At 43.2% G+C, this 18,416-nt stretch overlaps 1 long non-coding RNA gene across 5 annotated transcripts; it reads left to right on the top strand.

Moving 5' to 3' along the window:
* The first annotated feature begins 759 nt into the window (after window positions 1–759).
* On the top strand, window positions 760–16,938 carry LOC149353251 (uncharacterized). 5 transcript variants are annotated; one of them, XR_016290946.1, is made up of 4 exons: window positions 760–1,814; window positions 3,198–7,509; window positions 9,290–9,408; window positions 16,830–16,938. It is a non-coding gene; the product is annotated as an uncharacterized LOC149353251 (long non-coding RNA). The 5 variants fall into 5 exon arrangements; XR_016290947.1 differs by having other exon boundaries at window positions 10,509–16,938; XR_016290945.1 differs by having other exon boundaries at window positions 10,491–16,938.
* Window positions 16,939–18,416: the final 1,478 nt, after the last annotated feature.

The raw sequence follows: 18,416 nt of genomic DNA, 5'->3' as shown, positions 1-18,416 counted from the left end.
AGAAAATCAATTACCTCATGACCGATGCCTAAATCTTTCAATATGCTCCACAGGAGTTCCCTGTTCACGTTATCGTAAGCAGCTTATGTCCAGAAAGGCTAAAAACAGAGGTCTGTTTTCCGCCTTAGCTATTCTATGCATTGGGTAAGCACGAACAGGATCATCTAGGCGCCTACCCCTTCTGAACCCGTTCTGAAGTTCTCCGAGTATCCGATTACCTTCTACCCATGACTGCATTTTTAATTTCACCGCCTGCATTGCCAGCCTGTACATAACAGATGTTATCGTAATCGGACGGAAGGATTTTATGTTCATCTTATCTCCTTTCCCTTTATAAATCAAGTTCATTTTACTCTGTCTGTAGCTGTGCGGAATTTGCTGATTTGTTATGACTGTCTCCTATGCTTTTATCAGCGCTTCCTTGCTTCTTGGTCCAAGTTCATTAATCAGCTTAATTGGAATTTCTTCTATCCCTGCGGATGTGGTTTTAGGAATATTCGCTTCCGCCTTTTCCCAGTTAAGACTAGTCAGTCTCACTTGGGGAGATTACCCCATTGTCGTTGCTAAAAGTCGGAGCTATAAATGACGTAATGTAGTTCACAGCATCGTCTCCCTCTAAACATTTTCCCTCAGAATCTATAATCTTTATATCTTATAAGACCCTTTAGAAAATTAAGCGCCATCTAGTGCGCGGCGCGCGAACCGCGGTGCCTCCGCGGTGACGACACAGTTGTTAACACTTGCATATAGTGAACTATACACTTGCAAGCGCGACCAGCAGGTCGCTTTCTCGTTAGATTCTCGTTTGAAGCGGAAACTCTCGGGAATGACGTTGTTTGCGCGCTTTCATGAGTTTCGCCTGCTTTGGCCGCGCCTCCTGCACTCGCGCTCGGTCCTCTAAACTGCTATTAGCAATGTGCTACAACGACCCGAGCGAAGATTAGGTTGTCGTGACGGTTTTGATATGCACCGCGGTTGTACAAGCGTCATGATGACAGAGGCGCGCTTCTCTGCAGGGCCGGCCTACCAGCCTGCAGTATGCGGGCCGCCGGCGTCAGAAAAATGCGCCAATATTGCTTGTTCGCGTTCATACCAAGCCCTTGGGTACAGGAATGTAGAAAATGAATGATTTTTGAAGATCGCTCGCCACTGTTGCTGATACAAGTGATAACTGCGACACAAGCAAATTTCTTCCCATATAGCCGCTTCTGCTCCATGCGGTTGGACTGTTGTTTGCTAGCCCCGCTGCTGAAGGCGTCGCGGATGTCGAGCATGTCTTGATATTATTATGATACGCGGTCCACAATAAAGCGGTGACGAAAGCAGCATCGTAATTACTAGCGCTGGCCAGGATCCGAAGCGCCCTCAGCTGCGGCATCGATATGAAACCAGCTAGGCTTAGTGACGACTAGGGCAGCCAGCTGGGAGCAGCGCAGGTCGTCGCCCGGCGGCGTATTTCCATTTCAGCGTACGTAGACGCATCGGCCGCTAGTTGCGCTGCTTGTCTGCAACGTCACATCCGGCGTTGTCATGACAACATTGGAACGCCGCTGCTCGCGTGCTTGCAGTCGATCGGGCCACTCGGTGCCTTCGCTACCTTCGCTTTGCTTACCCTTTTTGTGCACAGAGCCAGTTTGCCCTGCAATCTCCCTTCGGCACAAAATAACTTCTGCTCTGAAGCCCTCCACTTCGTCGTGCCTCCAGAAGCGGAGAAATGGGACAAGCGAGGGAGACGCCGTTTCACAGGCTGCTGCGAAGAGCGATGTGGCTCGTCTACTATTCTGCGGTTGAGTGACAACCGTTTGTTGCTAAAGGTTGGTTGCAACTTCATACTTTGTATCGCGGTTAACTTCTGATCCGATGCAAGGAGGAGAGCAGTGCATTTGCCCTAAATAAAACTGGCAGGGGTAACGACAGATTACCGCTCTTGCTAGAAGCAACACGTTTCTGTTTAGTGAGCTATTCATGTGTTAAGAAATAATACAATGGATTATGGATAAGGTGGCTTTAGCAGTACTTATCACAGGAGGGTGTGTACGATCGTAGCTGTGGAAGTGTGAACATAGCTACCGGCCTCCCCCCATAAAAAAAAAATCTACCATTGAGTCATTCATCAAGTCATTCATTTGGACCCAATACATTTTTCCCAGCTGGCTAGAAAAAGAAAGTGTTTGTTGGGAGGGGAGAATGTAAGCAATTTAGCCTAGACATGTCTGCATGCGGAAAAAAATAATTTTGTACATTAGCTGCAAATAAACACACGCTGGTTATTGCATGTGCAGATATATAAATACATGCTGTCTATTGCATATGGCAGGTGGTTTACATTTGTGCACAAGGTTATTTGATGGTACTGCTCTTAACCATCTGGAGATATTCATACTCAGTGGTAGCCCACAGCAGATTTTGTTATATGATATGCTAATTCCATTAATTTATTTCAAATTGCATTCGTTTAAGTAGATGTCACCTATAGGCAAGTAAGACGTCTTGTATATACACAACTGTGGCTTTAATTTTAGTGTTTTAGTCGGGTTGGTGGCTAGCTTGTGACAGGGGTTCGGGCCGATGACATATGCACCTTCAACTGCACGCTTCCTGAGGCTACATTTTCACGTAAGATGCGGTTGAGGTGTTCACCGAGGTGTGGAGATCTGAGAGCTACTGTGTCCTTTTCTCAAAAACTTTTCCTTTATTCAAAACACATGCTTTCACATTGCTCCATGTAAGCAGACTTAAGTGCTTACCTGCCAGAAAACAGCACAACTGACTGGCCCAGTTTGTGTACATTATGTGTGGACAGTGGACTCACAAAATGAGTGCATTGGTTACAAGGTGGTAAGCACCAACCATTCATGGTACAAACATTGTCCATGTGCTAACAGATGCTGCTTGTTTAAATTGCTGCAGAAAAGTGCGGCTTCGATAAATGTTTTGCCTTTCTTTGGAGTGATTCTATGCGAGGAGCAAGTTGGGTCCACAGACAAATTATTTCATTGATAGACAGGTGACCTGTGAGCCTTGAGTAGCTCTGTTAAAAGAATGAAATGTGCTGCAGGTTACTCTCAAGGTGTCCTCTCCTCTGCCTGTGGCTTGTTTCTCTGCAATGTCTGCTCTCGCAGTACTACATTGCCTCAGTTATAAATGCTACGGATACCGAGTAGCTGCACTCAGCTTGTTTTTTTTTTTACTTGCAGCAAATGACACTTCAGATTGCGGCAACACAAGTACAGGGTTGAGAAGAGGTGATTTCAAGACTTATCATTTCATGAACCTTAGATGCCTGCAAAGCCTTTCAAACCATTTCTATTCATTTAGGCCATTGTTGCTGAGTATAAGAACAGACATATGCAATAAATATTACTGCTGCCGGGTCATTTTTTTGTTTTGCTAATTTTCTTGATCCACTTCAGTCGTTTGTGGCAGTTTGGCAGCTGTAACACTTATTGTAACCAAAGATTGCCTGCTTTGGCTATTTTTACTTTTGTATTTAGAATGTTTGATAGTCTCCTTTCTAAGGAATTCGATTTTTATGTGTGTGAAAAACTGATATGGCCACAATGCACTTTACCTAGTGTATTTCCTGGACATGTTTTTCGATAAACCCCGAATAAACCCCCACCTAGGTGTTGACACTTAGGCTACCCTAGTCATGCACAGCCTTACACATGCCAAGCTGTACTTGTCATAAAGTGCATGCAACAATAGCGTAAATAATTGAGATTAAAGGAATGTTGTCATTGAGCATTTTGAGGCACAACCCCAATAGTTATCCAATTCTAGCTCCTGTGGAGGGGCCGCATGTATCCAGTGCCAGACCTGGCAGAGAGCGTTCATAGGTGGCCAGGCATGACCACTACATTTTGGATCTGTTGGGCTGCTGTAGAGCTGCTTACTCGGACTCAGCATATAGCAAGGCTTTTGGTGCTTTGGAATGTTTGCTTATCTTTATTTACAGTTATTTGCAGGCCATTCTTGTTTGGTGATGTGCTAATATAGATGTCATTTGTTTTGTATGATAGCTCAAATGTGCATGCCATGATGACATTCACTTGCAGTAGTCGTAAAAGATGTGGTAGTGTACCGAATCCATACCAGTACATACATACCAAAGAATGTCAACGCATACACTTAAACATCAGGCATGTAACAGTTAATTTTACACCACTGTGCACAAGAAAACCAGCACAGGGCAAATAGAATTTTTATAGTAACTTAGTGACTCCTCCTCTGCAAAAAAAATTAAAACTCAAATGTATTTCAGTATAGAAAGTAGAGATGTGGTATGAAGGTAGGCATACCACACATCAAAACAGAATGAAAGGAAGGGCGTGTGTATTCTCCTCAGTATGACCTGCACAAGGCAGAGCCAAAGATAATTATGTAAAGTGCGAAACTAACTCCGGTGAGCCTCCAGTGAAAAAGGTTTCAGCATCTTGGGAAGAGACCACAGCTGAGGACTTGTGAGGTGCTTGAAGGGAGGGGCATTTATCGGAAAAGTAGACTAGAAAAGGAGAGAGTGAGCTGGGAGTTCTTGTGGTTCCTAGGAGGTCACCACTTTCTGTTGCCATTTCATCTTTTGTGCATACAGTGTCTGAAGGCATCTGCTTCAGGTAGGGAAAGTAAATGTCTCCAGGTCAAGTACTTTTCTGGAGTTGGTGGCACATCTTCCACAATGTCTTCGTTCAGGTGTTATCAGTCTTATTATAGGTGTTAATCGTTTTGTGAAACATCTTGATTGTCAGTGCTACAAGTCATTATTAGAATATCTCTCCATCAAGCTCCTTCTGGAATAAATTTCTAGCAAATATGGTTCTGACGCCAGCGCTCCCAGCTTTTCAAGCATTAGCCACTATTTTTTTATTCTTATTTGCATTTGACTTCCAGTGCTTTGTTACATTTGATGAAAGTTTGATTGTCACTGCTACTAGAGAAAAAAGCTTCTCTACCTGTTCTGGACATGACAATCAAGGCAGCTGCTGATGGTGTGTGCACTGATGGCTGTAATAATTTCACTTGAGTTTCTTCATTCAATTCAGTCATCTCCAGCTATACTTTTGTTAAAAAGTGGTGCATAACACGTCTTAAAAGCTCTCTGCATTGCTTTGTATTTGCAGTGCTGAAGTATTTCAGCATCAGTTAGTCGGCAAAGGTATCAACAGCCTACCTGAGTAAGGCACTGCATTCTTTTTGCATCACACCCATGGCTTCTTACATTTTTGATGACACTGACTAATGCTTCGGTGCCATTCAGTGCATGATAATTGTCGGCTATAGCAGTTCAGTTGTGGACATTTACAGTAAACTTGTTTCACTGAATTTCACAATTTTGAAAGAGCTTCACTGCCATGTATTGCAATTTTATACTGATCAGAAGGGGTTGTTGCAAACATAATTACATGAAAAGCTGATTTCTGACCTGGCGAGTTTGACTCTTGGCCCTGTTTCACTCTAACTGAAACATCTGTATTTAGCTTGTTGCACGTTGCTTTTCCACAATCCTTTGCATCACTTTAAAGAGCCTTTGACTACCCTCTGGTCAAAAATGTGTTACGCCGAGGTAATGTGTTGTCATCCCTGGAACACACAGGCACAGATAAATTTTCGAAAACAGGTATAATAGCGAAATGACACCTGCCATGATCATATAATTTCCTCGTGTTTCTCTTGTTTCATGCCGTCTTTGAGGTTTTCCTTCCTTCCGCCTGGCCGACTAGCCTGAGCAGACGAAGTTTCCCTTCTCCTATTTTAGCTCAAGGCAGATTTAGTCACACGCCTGTATCGTAGCCTCTCCTTGACAAGTACTCTTGTCTTGATCTTTGCTACTATGAGAATTTTGGTCTTCCGTGTGCTTTGTTCTTTCTCTTTGTGTTTTTTTTTTGTTCTTTGTGTGTTTCTTTGCAGCCCGAAGTTGTAGGTTGTTGCATCGTTCATTCTTGGGAGTCAGAAGTTTACGATTGACCTCACATTGAAACGGGCTCCGCCGTGTGTGCCTAATTCAGAAAATGCCGGTAATCATTCAGCGTGTGGGGCAGCACAGAATGGTTCACCGTGCTTTGTGGTAAATATAAATATCCGTGCTCTCTAAAATGTTTAAGTGTGAAGACTATACAAATGATGGAGCACACAGAAGACGTTAAAGCATTCATGGACTAGGGACAATAAACCAAAAATTTCGTTTTTGTGTGCAGATATCTGCATGGAGACGATGTGATGCCAGAGGAAGTATGTCATTGTGGTCTATGTTGCCACATTGGTTGCACCTGTCGTTCACCTGCCAACCAGGATAATTGAGGCCATAAGTAGTAGCATGCTGGGTTGCTAGAAGCTGTGAACCATCATAGGCTTACCATTAGAGATTTGCAGGTCATACTGAGTGTTAATGTATGAATTCATGCAGCATCAACATGTGACATAATCAACCGTAAACCGAACAAAGTGCACAAAATCTAAGTTGTAACCAAACTTAGATTTGAAAACATATCTTCAAACCGTTAAAAACAGCAGGCATGCACAAACATTCAGGAATGGCATTATCTGAGTTGTAACCAGACTCAAATTTCAAAACATCTTCAAACCTTAAAAACAGCAGGCACACACAAGCATTCAGGAACGGCATTATCACATGAGAAGCTGTATTGCCATGAGCACCCATTATACTTCGCTGAGAGGTAGAGGCTATGCTTTCATTCCTGGTGGGAATGAAATAACAGCTGAGTAAATGTGTAACATTGATTTCTTTCCATCCGCCTTGCATTGTCATTCTCTGCTTAAGGAAGTCAATGCACCAACAACTGGGTGATGGTGTTTAAATGTTCCAAACTCTTTTTACTGCACTTCTTAATGCTCGAGTGCTCGACTTGGCAGAATTTCTCACATATACTCATACAATCAAACCTCTCATTACAGGGGAATCAGAATTTCTTCATTGTAACTATTACGTTGCTATAACCACTTCTACCCTAAAAAAGCAGTTTGGCATGTCAGTAAGGTGTACTCTAGACAGAATTAACTGATGGCAATAAGCAGCCTATCATGCGACTAAATGATCGTGGCGTGATTGTTATGGTCACTAATTACACAAGTCGCAAAAGAAATAAAACAAAAAGATCAAACATTTATCGTTATGTTTCACACGCACACAAAAATTGGCTCAATCACAATTCGCCTCGAAGTAATCTTTCATTATCCTCTGGAGGGTCTTCAGGGGCATTTGTATCCAAGCCAACCCCCGTTTGAGGCTGCAGATTTTGTTGTCCTGTGATCACTGTTTATCACATTGGCAAACAGGTGAAACAAAGCTATAGGCTAGGTTAGTGCGCTCACTTTACGCAGTTTCTCACTTGTGAAAGAACCAAGTGCACAAATGCAAAATACAGTCTTACGGTATGCTGTTTGTGCACACATTTTTAGTGATTCAACAAGTGTTGATTTGAGCGCTGTACAACTGCATCCAGTGGTCAGCATCTGCGGCATGTTGCAAGTTGGAGCGGAACACTTTCACATCAGGTATAGAGGACTCGCGATCTTCTACACAATCTGAGGTAGCCGCCTCCGCCATTGCTTTCCACGAGGAGAGCTACAATTCAGCACTGTGAAGTGCTGTGTCGTCAACCACCGCAGGCAGCAAGTCCGTGAACTGCCAGCGCGGACATATAGCATTGGAGACAAGACCAAGCTCAGAAGAGCGCAGGAAATAAAATCGTGCGAAGTAGTGTTTCGGTGTCGTTTATGAGATTTGTACATGAGTTTGCTTTGTTTTCTTTTTCATGTTGAAACATACCGGGTGTTTCAGCGAAAACTTTCGAAAATTTTTATAAATAGGCTTTTTGGGGTAAAAATATGGCTTTTGCGGCACAGTGTTACCAGTGTTGGCAGCACCAGAAAAGTGGTGTTTTGTCTGAAGTCGTGAGCTGGTTAACTAATTTTTAATAATTACATCTGTAACTAGTAGAGTTAGGCACCTAGTTGCAATTAGAGATTTGTAGCTGGTCGTCAGTAATAGCTATATCAGTTTATAGAGTTTCGAAATCGAGGTTACCCTCGCTGTCATGACTTGGCAAAATCTGGCTGCATCATGCGAAAATACCACGGGCTTTCGAAAGCATGGAGGTAAAGCAACTGCTACAGTGCATGTAACTAGTCGAAAAAGCCAAATTTTGTTCAGCCACAGTGCCAAGAGTAATCGCGTTTTCTGATTTCTAAAAACTGATGTGGCTGTTACTAAAGACCAGCTACAAATCTCTAACTGCAATTAGGCGCCTAGGTGAGCTAGTTAAGAAGTTAATTATTAAAAATTCGTGAACTGGCTTACTACTCACGACGATTCACCAGTTTTCTGGTGTTCGCCAACACTGGTAATACTGTGCCGTAAAAGCCATATTTCCCCCCAAAAGTCTATCTATAAAATTTTTTGAAAGTGTTCGCTGAAACTCCCGGTATATTTATAAATGCAACAGCAGCACACGGCTGTTTTGATTTCGGATCGTGTTCAATCGTGTTTAAACTTTTTGGATTTAAAAAAAAGAAACGAGCGAGGTCATGTTTTGTTTTCGTTTATGAAGTTTGTAACGTTGTAAGTTTGCTTTGTATACGCCTGAATTTAGATCTTACGTATGTACGTTCGCGTTACGTACGCTCTCTTTGCTCTCTTTCGAATTTAGCGCGCGTGCTCATGCTAGGAAAATAGCTTTGTCAAGATGGCGGCGCCCAAGTCACCCGCTTCGGTGAGAATTCGTCAGTGTTATTGGGTTTTTAGGCATATTCTTTGCCTTTAAATAACACGCGTGATATTCGCTTTGCCTCCTCGCGCCAAAAGCAGAACGAATGAGGGATAAACTTCCTCTATTTTCGATTTTAACTCAAACAACCATGCAAACAAGACTCCGCCGACTGTGGATCAGCTTGATTTGGATTTTCAAGCTAAGGCAGTCATAGTCAAATGTAGCCGTTTCAGTGGTTGGCAGAAAGGTGCGAAATAACTCCACATGATGTTATTAAAAACGTTGCTCGGTTAAGTTACCTAAAAAAATAGGCCCTGGCTGGACTGAATTAGCCATGGTACTAGCTTTGCTTTGCTAAGTGCGAATCACAGCGCATAAAATATTTTCACATTTCAACACCAGATGGCGTTACTGTGGCCTGCGCTAACGTTGCAGGAAGTTTTAAAATTCGTCGTAGATTCGTGCGACTTCTTTTGGCGGTTTTTGCTTTCGGTTGCTTTAGCGTTTCGAGTCCTGCAGTCCGCATCGCTTCGGTTTCTCGAATTGACAATCGTGCCTGCATTCAGTTACAGCGAACCTTTTGACGAGCAGATGCAAGAGGAGCCTGTGGCAACGAATGGCCGGATTGCGGTGAACTTGTGCAGCGAGTTTTCTAGCCGGTGATGTTGACGATAAGATATGCAAGGTATTGATTTTCGTTACTTGAAAAGAACAGCTAATCTCCTCTCTGCAGACCAGGTACAAGAAGCCCCCGTGAAGCTGGTAATTGTAATACGCCTGTTCGTGCGAAACGAAGTCTTTGAGGGGCTCGAGAGACCTGCATTGCCGTGTATTTGTATGCATTTTTTTTTATTTGCACACAGCTCAGAAACATGCTGACAAGCAGTATTAACAGGCCTGCAGTCTAGACTAGGCAGGTTACTGGGGCCAGCCCGACACTGCTAGAAAAACCAGCCTAAAGTCCGAGCGCACATTGCCGACTTTATTTACACTGGTGTCATTTGCTAGTTGAGGTGAGCACAAGTAGCAGGTTACCGATCATTTTCCGCTGTGAAGCCGGACTTCCCGATGCCGAACAGCTATACTAATGTTACAGTAAAATGTGGCATTCAAAGCAGAGAAAGGCCCAACCGAGTAAGGTGTTCGCGCAAAGCTGTGTGCGTCTTGGCCAACACTGTGGCTGCGTTCAGCTAGAGCATAATTGGCGTTGAATGACATCAGTGATTGTACTGAGACTGTTCAAGAAGCTCATTTCCTGCGTTGTTTAAATGTGGCAAGTGAACACTACAATGGCTCCTCTGTCTCGATGCCATTGTGAATGACAGGCCTCTCACATTAAAAAGAAGGATTGAAAATTTTCACTTTCCATGTCATGCCCCAACAATTCCGTCAAAGTGCTCAAAGAGGTTAATTCAAATTGAGGCAGGTGTAACCATTCAGTCCTCCAAGTGAAAAACAGCCCTGGTGCTATTTTCAGTGCGAGATGGTTTACTACTTTATTTGACGAAAAGTTTTCTTGTGCTCAGTGCTGAACCAATGCTATATGAAAGCATTTGTTCCTAACCTGGTCGTCATAAAAATTCCGACTCATGTCTTGAGTGATTTATTTGTGGATGGCCTTGATACCTTATAGGTGTAGACAAATCAATTTTTTCTTAGTGTATTTGTGCTTTGGATTTGTGTAGGGCATTAGTAAACATGAATCACTGCACGAAATTTGCCTATGCTCAGTAAATAATTTCTAATTGAATTTCTCTTGCCACACAGTTCCTGTATTGGTTTCAGGTTGCCGAACAATGGTTGCAACGTCACAAGTGAGTATAAGATCACGTGAGGCCCACAAAAACTGCTCTATATTAGCTCCTTATCCAGTTGCTGTCATCCTGGCTTCTGAAGCAGATTAGCATAAGTTTACAGGAATTAACTTATACAAAGCAGTGAAAATATTGTAGCTTTTGTATACGTCATTCAATTTCATATACACCTATGGCGACAGAACCTTCGTTCGGCAGCCTGGAACGGAAGCTGCAGGACAAAAGAAAATCGATCAAAAATTATTTATTGAGTGCTGGCGATTTCCATCCTATTACCCATGTTTACTAATGTCATATGCACAGTTCCAGTATTTGCTATTTCCTTCAAACTATTTGCAAGGGAGTTAATTACAATCCGAGAAAATTTCAGTTTAGTCGGTCAGGTAGTCAGTTATTGAGAAAAGGATTAAAAATTTTCAAAAGGGTGATTTTGAGAAAAACGCAATTTTATGTTTGCGCATATACTACAGCAGTTGAGAATGCACCAGCAGAATACATGCACTTGTTGACTTTATTGGCATCTCCTCCGAAGCCTTCATGTTTATTCTCTCTGACGTTTCTTGCTCTCGGAGGAACTTCAGAACTCAGCAACAAGCTCCTTGGCAGCAGCAAGGCAACACGCTGCTTGACAAGCCGGTTGAGACAAACTTCTCGGGTTACACTTGATTGGATGCTATGTGTATTTAAAACTTGCACTTTCTGCTGTATCATCACCATAGATATATTACATCACTGCAAGTTGCAGTCTTCAACCTGTCAGTCCCAAGAAATGTTGTTTTAGGACAGCGGTATCAAATCAGCTGATTCATTTATTCGGTGGTTTTGAGTGTCCTGCCGTGGAGTCACCTTCTTAGATGACCTGGCAGTGATAAAGCCACAAACACTGGCCTAGCTGCTTGTAGAACAGCAGTTGGCAGGCTGTTTCTGTGGTAGGAGACCTATTTTTGCAAAACGAACACTTCGACAATCTGGCTTGTTGCTGTGAAACTTCCTCCTTCTCACCTACTATGTAGGCACTGTCACCGTGATGAAGCAAAGTGATCACAACAAAGACCTGTGACGACTAGGCTTCAGTGCTCTACAAAAGCATTCCTTATGATAAAACTTTCAATTGAAACTGATAAAAAAGTGCAGAACTTGAACATCTATGTTATAAAAAAAAATACATGTCCACAAAAAGATGATGGAAAACAACATGTAACCAAAATGCTTTTTTAAATACTATGAGGTGCAGTTTTCAACACGGTGTCGAACTGGAATTTTTTCGGGTTCGGTTCAGGTTCGGGTTTACACTTTTTGGGTTCAGGTCCGGGTTCGGCTCCAGAGCGACATTCCATTCCGGTTCAAAATGGTTCGGACTGTACTGAACCGGTTCAGACGGGTTCAGGATAAAAAAAATATAGAATGTAGATGAGTTTTAATCAGCCAAGCTTGCTATGCTGTTTACTTTTTTCTGGCACATCAATATATAAAATAAAAAATGCAAAAATTTTTTAAATGCGAGATGTTCTTACTTTGCACACTTTATTTATTGTCCGCGGCAAAAAGGCGAATTTACGGCAAGAGCCGCAAAATTAAATGAACTCTAAATTAATGTAATTAATTTTAATTAATGCAAATTATTGCTTGTTGGTCACCACTATTAGTGCTTACGAGGTCTGTTAGAAAAGTATCAACCTTTGGCCGAAGAAAAAAAACTGGCATAACTGGAGCGTTAGAAACCTAATAACCTTCAAAGTAGTCTCCTTGGGGCTCCATATACATCTCCCAGCGGTGCTGCCATTGTTGGAAGTATTCCGAAAAGACCCTTTTCGGAATGGAATTTAGCTCTGCTGTCGTTGCAGCCATAATGTCCTTTCTTTTCTGAAATCGCGCTCCTTTCAATGACCTCTTGATTTTAGGAAACAGCCAGAAGTCATAGGGGGACATATCAGGAGAGTAAGGAGCCTGTTGAACTACAGGAGTCTGGTTTTTCGCCAGAAAAGTCTGAATCAAATGCGAGGAATGTGCAGGAGCAATGCCGTGAGGGATGCGCCAATTTCTTGTTGACCTCAGTTCCGGTCTCTTGCGCCGCACAGCACCACGTAGGCGATGGAGCACATCCCTGTAGTACTGTTTAGTCATTCTTTGACCCTGTGGGGTGGGTACGCGTGGTGTGCCACACAGAGGGAGTCAAAAAAGCAGTCAGCATCACTTTGACATTGCTGCGCACTTGGCGGGCCTTCTTTGGTCTTGGTGACGTGAAATGCGTCCTCTGTGACGACTGGGATTTGGTTTCCGGGTCGTACCCGTACACCCAAGACTCGTCACTAGTGATTACGGCGTCGGTGAAGTCAGGGTAACTGTTTGTGGAATCCAGCATCTCCTGTGAGACTTCAACACAAAGCTGCTTTTTCTCCACCGTCAGCAGCTCCGGCACGAATTTCGCCGCAACTCTCTCCATGGCTAAATGTTCGGTGATAATGGAATGTGCAGAAAAATTGCTGATGTCCACCTCTTCCGCAATTTCTCGGATAGTCACACAACAGTCCCGCATCACCACAGCGTTCACTTCGGCAATTACCTGGTCATTTCGGCATGTTGGTGGCCCACCGGAGCGTGGCTCTCTCTCCACGGATGTGCGGCCGTCTTTAAACCAGTTGCACCACTGCTTAATCTGTGTGCTGCTCGTAGCATCATCACCGAAAGCCGTCTGAACATTTCGAATAATTTCCACTTGGCTATCGCCAAGTTTCTGGCAGAATTTGAGGTAGTAGCGCTGCTCCTCTCGCTCCGCCATTTTCCTTGCAACAAAAAACCGACGAGAGCACTGCGCACTCCCTCACTCAAACGCTGCTTTCCAGTGACTGACGCTATCGGCAGGCGGGAAAAAATTCGTGCATGCGCACGAGGGTTCAAGTTCGGCTGCTGTAAGCGCGCTTGTTTCATATCCATCAGGTGTTCGCACAAAAAAATAAAGTCGGATACTTTTATAACAGACCTCGTATAATTTTTGATAGGTGGATATACATTAGTGAACAAAAAATTTATTTCCATTTTTTTTTATAAATTCAGAATATCATGAAAACAAGCTACCTATTTGCTATTTCTGAGTACAGTTTGATGCAGTAATGTCCTTTTCATCAAGCAGGAGTTGCATGGTGCACTGTCTCGTTTCAGTTCCTTTTTTATGTCTGTCCTTTCATGCGCTGTTTCCATTTCATTAACTTTTCATATGTTCTAAATCATTAACTTGCTGCTACTTTCAAGTGATGTGGTGTGTGGGAACATGGACCACTGCACATGTTTGTAAGAAATGGCCTAGACGTTAAGAGTTGCCACGACTGCTCAAATGGTAATTATCCCTGGCCGCAACTCTGGGATTGTCATCTCTGAGTGGTTTTCAGAGTAACGGAGTTGACGGCTTTTCAAGTTTTGAATGGATATAGATTCAGAGGATGTTTGGTTTTTTGGTCTTCATCGGAAGAGGCCAAATCAACAGAGTAAGTTGTTGAAAAAGAAATTGTTCGCATGAGCCAAGAAAACTCTCGACTCTATGCTTTCAACTTTTACAAAGTTTTTTTTCTCGTACCAGGATCTAAAATGGTCGTATGAACTGTGAAATGTCATGTACGTGCCATGTGCTAAGCTAAACGACTGGAGCGCAGCTTCATACCTACACGCGTGCAAAAAGAATCGGGCTTACAGTATGATATAGGCTAATGAACACCTGGTGTGGATAGGTGTCGAATGTAATACAGTGCTTTTATTAGAGTAATCGAAGTTCTTGTCATGTGGAAATGATAGGATTTGTTGTATACTTAGGCCAGATGCACTTTATATGAACCTCATCATCAAATTTTATCATTAAATCATGGAGGCGGCAACGGCACTGCCACAGGCTGATTCTCCTTTTGTACAGTAGGCCTGCTTGAACAAATTCAAGGTGTAATGAACAAAAAGATCTAATAGTTTATTGTTGGAAAGATTATGGTTTCATAGGCACACAATATTCTGGGCTTTAGATAAGAGTTTAAACAGAACGGTGACTCGAAGCACTCTTCTAAGCTTCTGAGAACTTGGTAGAAAAGGAGGAAGAGCTGACATTATGAGTTGCCATGCTGACCTGCGGAAATTATGTGCATTGAAAATTTTTGTATTTGATCCTGCAGCCATGGGTTCCGCATCCATGGGTGTATATGAGCTCGAGCCGTGTAGGAGGCATGTAAAGAGACATCTGCCTTTGCAACAGTGGCAATGTGAAATTCGATAAAGGGAGCTGACAAAACTGCACCCGCGAATTTGGCCTGCACCCATGCCAACGGTGAACTAGTACGGTGAACAGCAATGAAAAGTTGCTATTCGTGTGACGTTGTAATCCTCTGCTTCGGTTGTAAATAGACACTGGCATGATGCCTTATGCTGCCTCGAGGGCCCGTGAATATTTACTTCCCTCAACTGTGAACATGAAAATAGCTTAGCACATGCGTCAAACTTCGCTGTCGCCTGAAGTTTGCCGCCACTCACAACCACTCACCCATGTCCTATCACCACTCTTCTCTCACACTCACATCCACTCACTCGCACTCATACTCATGACCACCCATACATCCATTCACTCGCACTCACAACCACTCACTCACACTCATGACCACCTACACTCGCATCCACTCACTCGCACTCATACTCACTGATGTAAGTGTGAGGCGATATGAGTGCACTCATGAGTGAGTGTGCCGACCTATGCTGTTAAGAGCCAGATTCTTCTAGGCGTCCGTGCTGGGCAGTCCCACAGCAGGTGATGAGTGTTGGCTTCAATATCTTTGCATTGACATATTGGACACCCAAGTCGAGGGAGGAGATCTCGAAAATGAGGCTATTTCTGAGTTACAGCTGGAGTGAGGGCAATCCCAACCCAGATCCTCTGAAGCACAACCTCCTCTACAGAAGAGGGTTACCGCACAGGCTGAGAGCACGTTTTTGGCACAAGAGGTGTTCCTTTCCTGATAAAAGAAAGGTACACTGTAGTAGCTTCGTTGCTAGGCCCTTATTTCTTAGTCAAGGTTTGAAGGCGAAGCTCTAGACCCTCCGCTACTGGCTGTAAACACCTCAAACACTTATCGCATCCCTAAAGCGGCTTATCCACAGCCAGAAGGGTCTCGGCCAGAATCATATGACCAAGCTTAGAAAATTGGCTTGATAGGGTCTGCTTTGAGGGAACAAACATGCACAGTGCACTTTTAAAAAAATGAAACGCTACTTTTATCTGACATTGTCTTTTGACTGTAATAAGGCGAGTCCACTTAGTACAGATTTCAGATACAATGAACGCAATCCGTGTGACTGTCAGGTTCGTTATAAGTAGGCTCAACTGTATTCAAAGCCTCAGTTGGCTGCTAGCTCTTTAGAGTGTACAGGTTATCAGCAAACACAGATTGCGACCGGGAATTCGCCTCAGCCAGGTTCACAGTTCACAGCCAGCTCACATTTCGGTTCCACGGGCCGCCTGTTGGCTATGGTTACCGAGATCGGTTGAGACTTAATACTACAAGAAGGTTAGAAAAGTGATGTGCTGCCTCTTCATTTGTTGTCTTGCCACTTTTGGGGGCATGCAGGCAAGAGTTGGAACAAAAGAAGCTTGCAAAGTAGCATTTGATTTAGTTTTTAGCATTATCTCAACTCCTGCAGATGCTGAAACAGAAGCAGCATGGGATAACCAATTGAACTATAATTTTATTTCAGAGTGGATAACCAAGTGAACTATAATTTCTTTATTTCAAAATGTGAACAGATGGGCCAAAATTTCCAGTCCCTACTCATTTAAAAATTCCCACATGCTGCTGAACTGCTTTAAGTGCAAAGAAAAACAGTTGGTGACAGGTTTTCTGCAGACATTTGTGAGCCTGCCGAGTGCTCTTTTGTCTTCCAAACTTGTAGAAATGCTTTCTGTAGAACTAAGGCTTGAAAGGGCATATTTAGGCCTACCATCCCATTCCTTCTTTGATGGCAGTGCTGTACTTGGTGCAAAAGTAATTGTGTGCTTCAGTGGTGAGTGACAATCCCATTGTTGGTGTAATAAAAGGGACCAAATGTCACCTTCTCAAAATGCAAAAGTATTGACGCCAAGACAGTGCAGATATTTGCTACATGTAAGCATGTTTTCTGGTTCTACAGCGGATTTTCATCGTCACCAAAATATTATCCTCAGAGGGTATTAAACGTGCACTATGGCTAACATGGTGAAGTCTTATTCACAGGTATGGATAAATGTTGAGTGTGGCTCACTGTTTGTACCGTTCATTTTCTTTTCCAGACGTACTTGTATTTCAAGCAGCAGACAGCTTCCTTTCAGGAGTAATTTCATCACTACTTGATGTGTCTGTAATAGTAACGTCCAGAATAAAGACCTTTTCAAAGATACAGTACTGCTGGAAGATCTCTTTTATTGTTTTGTTTTTGGATAAGTTGTGTCAGCGTACATCTTGCTCTTGCACGTCATGCATGTCTTACATTTCTAATTCTTTCTTGACCCTTGGAGAACTACAAAAGCTTCCTTGAGGTGCCAAGGAATGCCATGCCTCTTAGTTTATACCCTTCGTGCTGCACACGTATGCATACAGGAAATGAAGATGCGAGGGAGCCTGTTAGAAGAATACTCAGATTCAGCGAATAATGACTGGCCTAATAGTGAGAACCTGTAAAGCAGTTATTGCAACTAGTCCGAAAGTAAGGTGAGTAAAGCAAAGCTCTAGGTTCACGCATGCTTGGATATAGACACTGGAGGTAACCCAGTAAGAACTTGGTGGTTCTATAGAAGACAGTGTGAGAATCCGTGAAGGCATGTATACACGTACAAACAGTGGCTGGCTTTCTGTGCATCTGTAAAAATTGGCAGTTCTTCTGATGTCCCACCAGACAGTAGCGTCTTTGAAAATTGAAATATAAATTGCACTTCCTGTGCACCCACCTATACACAACTACCTACTGTACAGGGTTATTCACTGCCAACTTGAACACAGGAGCGTGCTCTCTGGTTACAGTTCAGCTCTGTAAAGTGCCACACAGGAGAGAAGTCCATGCTACTGTACATATGTGCAAAGAGTAGCAATTGTGGCAGCTCCCTGAACCTGCTCAACAGCTCGCATTTATCCACAGTATGCCAGACACGTGTTCAAGTTAGAAAGTAACAACCCTCTTAGTGCATGTACCAAGGCACGCCCCTGGATAATGCCTACTAACAAATGGCATATTCAAATTGTGTGACAATTTTTCCTTTTCCAGATGCTCGTGTCTGGTGTTGACTCCTGCTTATTCCATTCATCCTAAGAATAAGCGAACTATACTGAGTGGTTTGAGCTGAGACAGGCATTGTTTTACAAGCCGTACAGTAATGACTCGTCCAAAGATAGCTGAATCTTCCGTTGCTTTTATGGCCACCTCTTCAGGCCTTACGCACGCTTAAAGCACCATACGCGAGAGTAAAGGCAAAGGCTGTTGAGTAATAGAATGCCACAGGAGGAGGACAGATAAAGCTGACCAGCCAGAATTTCAGTAAAGCAGGAAACCTGTTGAACCAAATGAACGTGCACTTGGACAGTGCCACCACGAATGGAAAGTTCGATGAGCCCAAGAAAAGCACAACTATGTTCAGTCAACAACACCATCCACAGTGACTGCCTTAGATGTAATGAACGATTTCCCAGTTTCGCGACGGTTGAAGTGAAGTAAATAATAGACCACTCGACCTTTATCATTATGTGCGCTTACTTTTCTTGTGGTCTTATCTACGTGTTTGGATGGATAAGTCTTCTTGTACGATCCCAGCACAGCACTCTTCCTTCGTGGCACGAAGCATGCAAACTCCGATCCTTGGCAGTCGTGCGGTCCTCGTCGTTGAACG

This window comes from Amblyomma mixtum, chromosome 3 (genome assembly GCF_055824585.1).
Source record: "Amblyomma mixtum isolate Tamu chromosome 3, ASM5582458v1, whole genome shotgun sequence".
Taxonomy (NCBI): domain Eukaryota; kingdom Metazoa; phylum Arthropoda; class Arachnida; order Ixodida; family Ixodidae; genus Amblyomma; species Amblyomma mixtum.
This window is presented reverse-complemented; position numbering and strand designations above follow the sequence as displayed.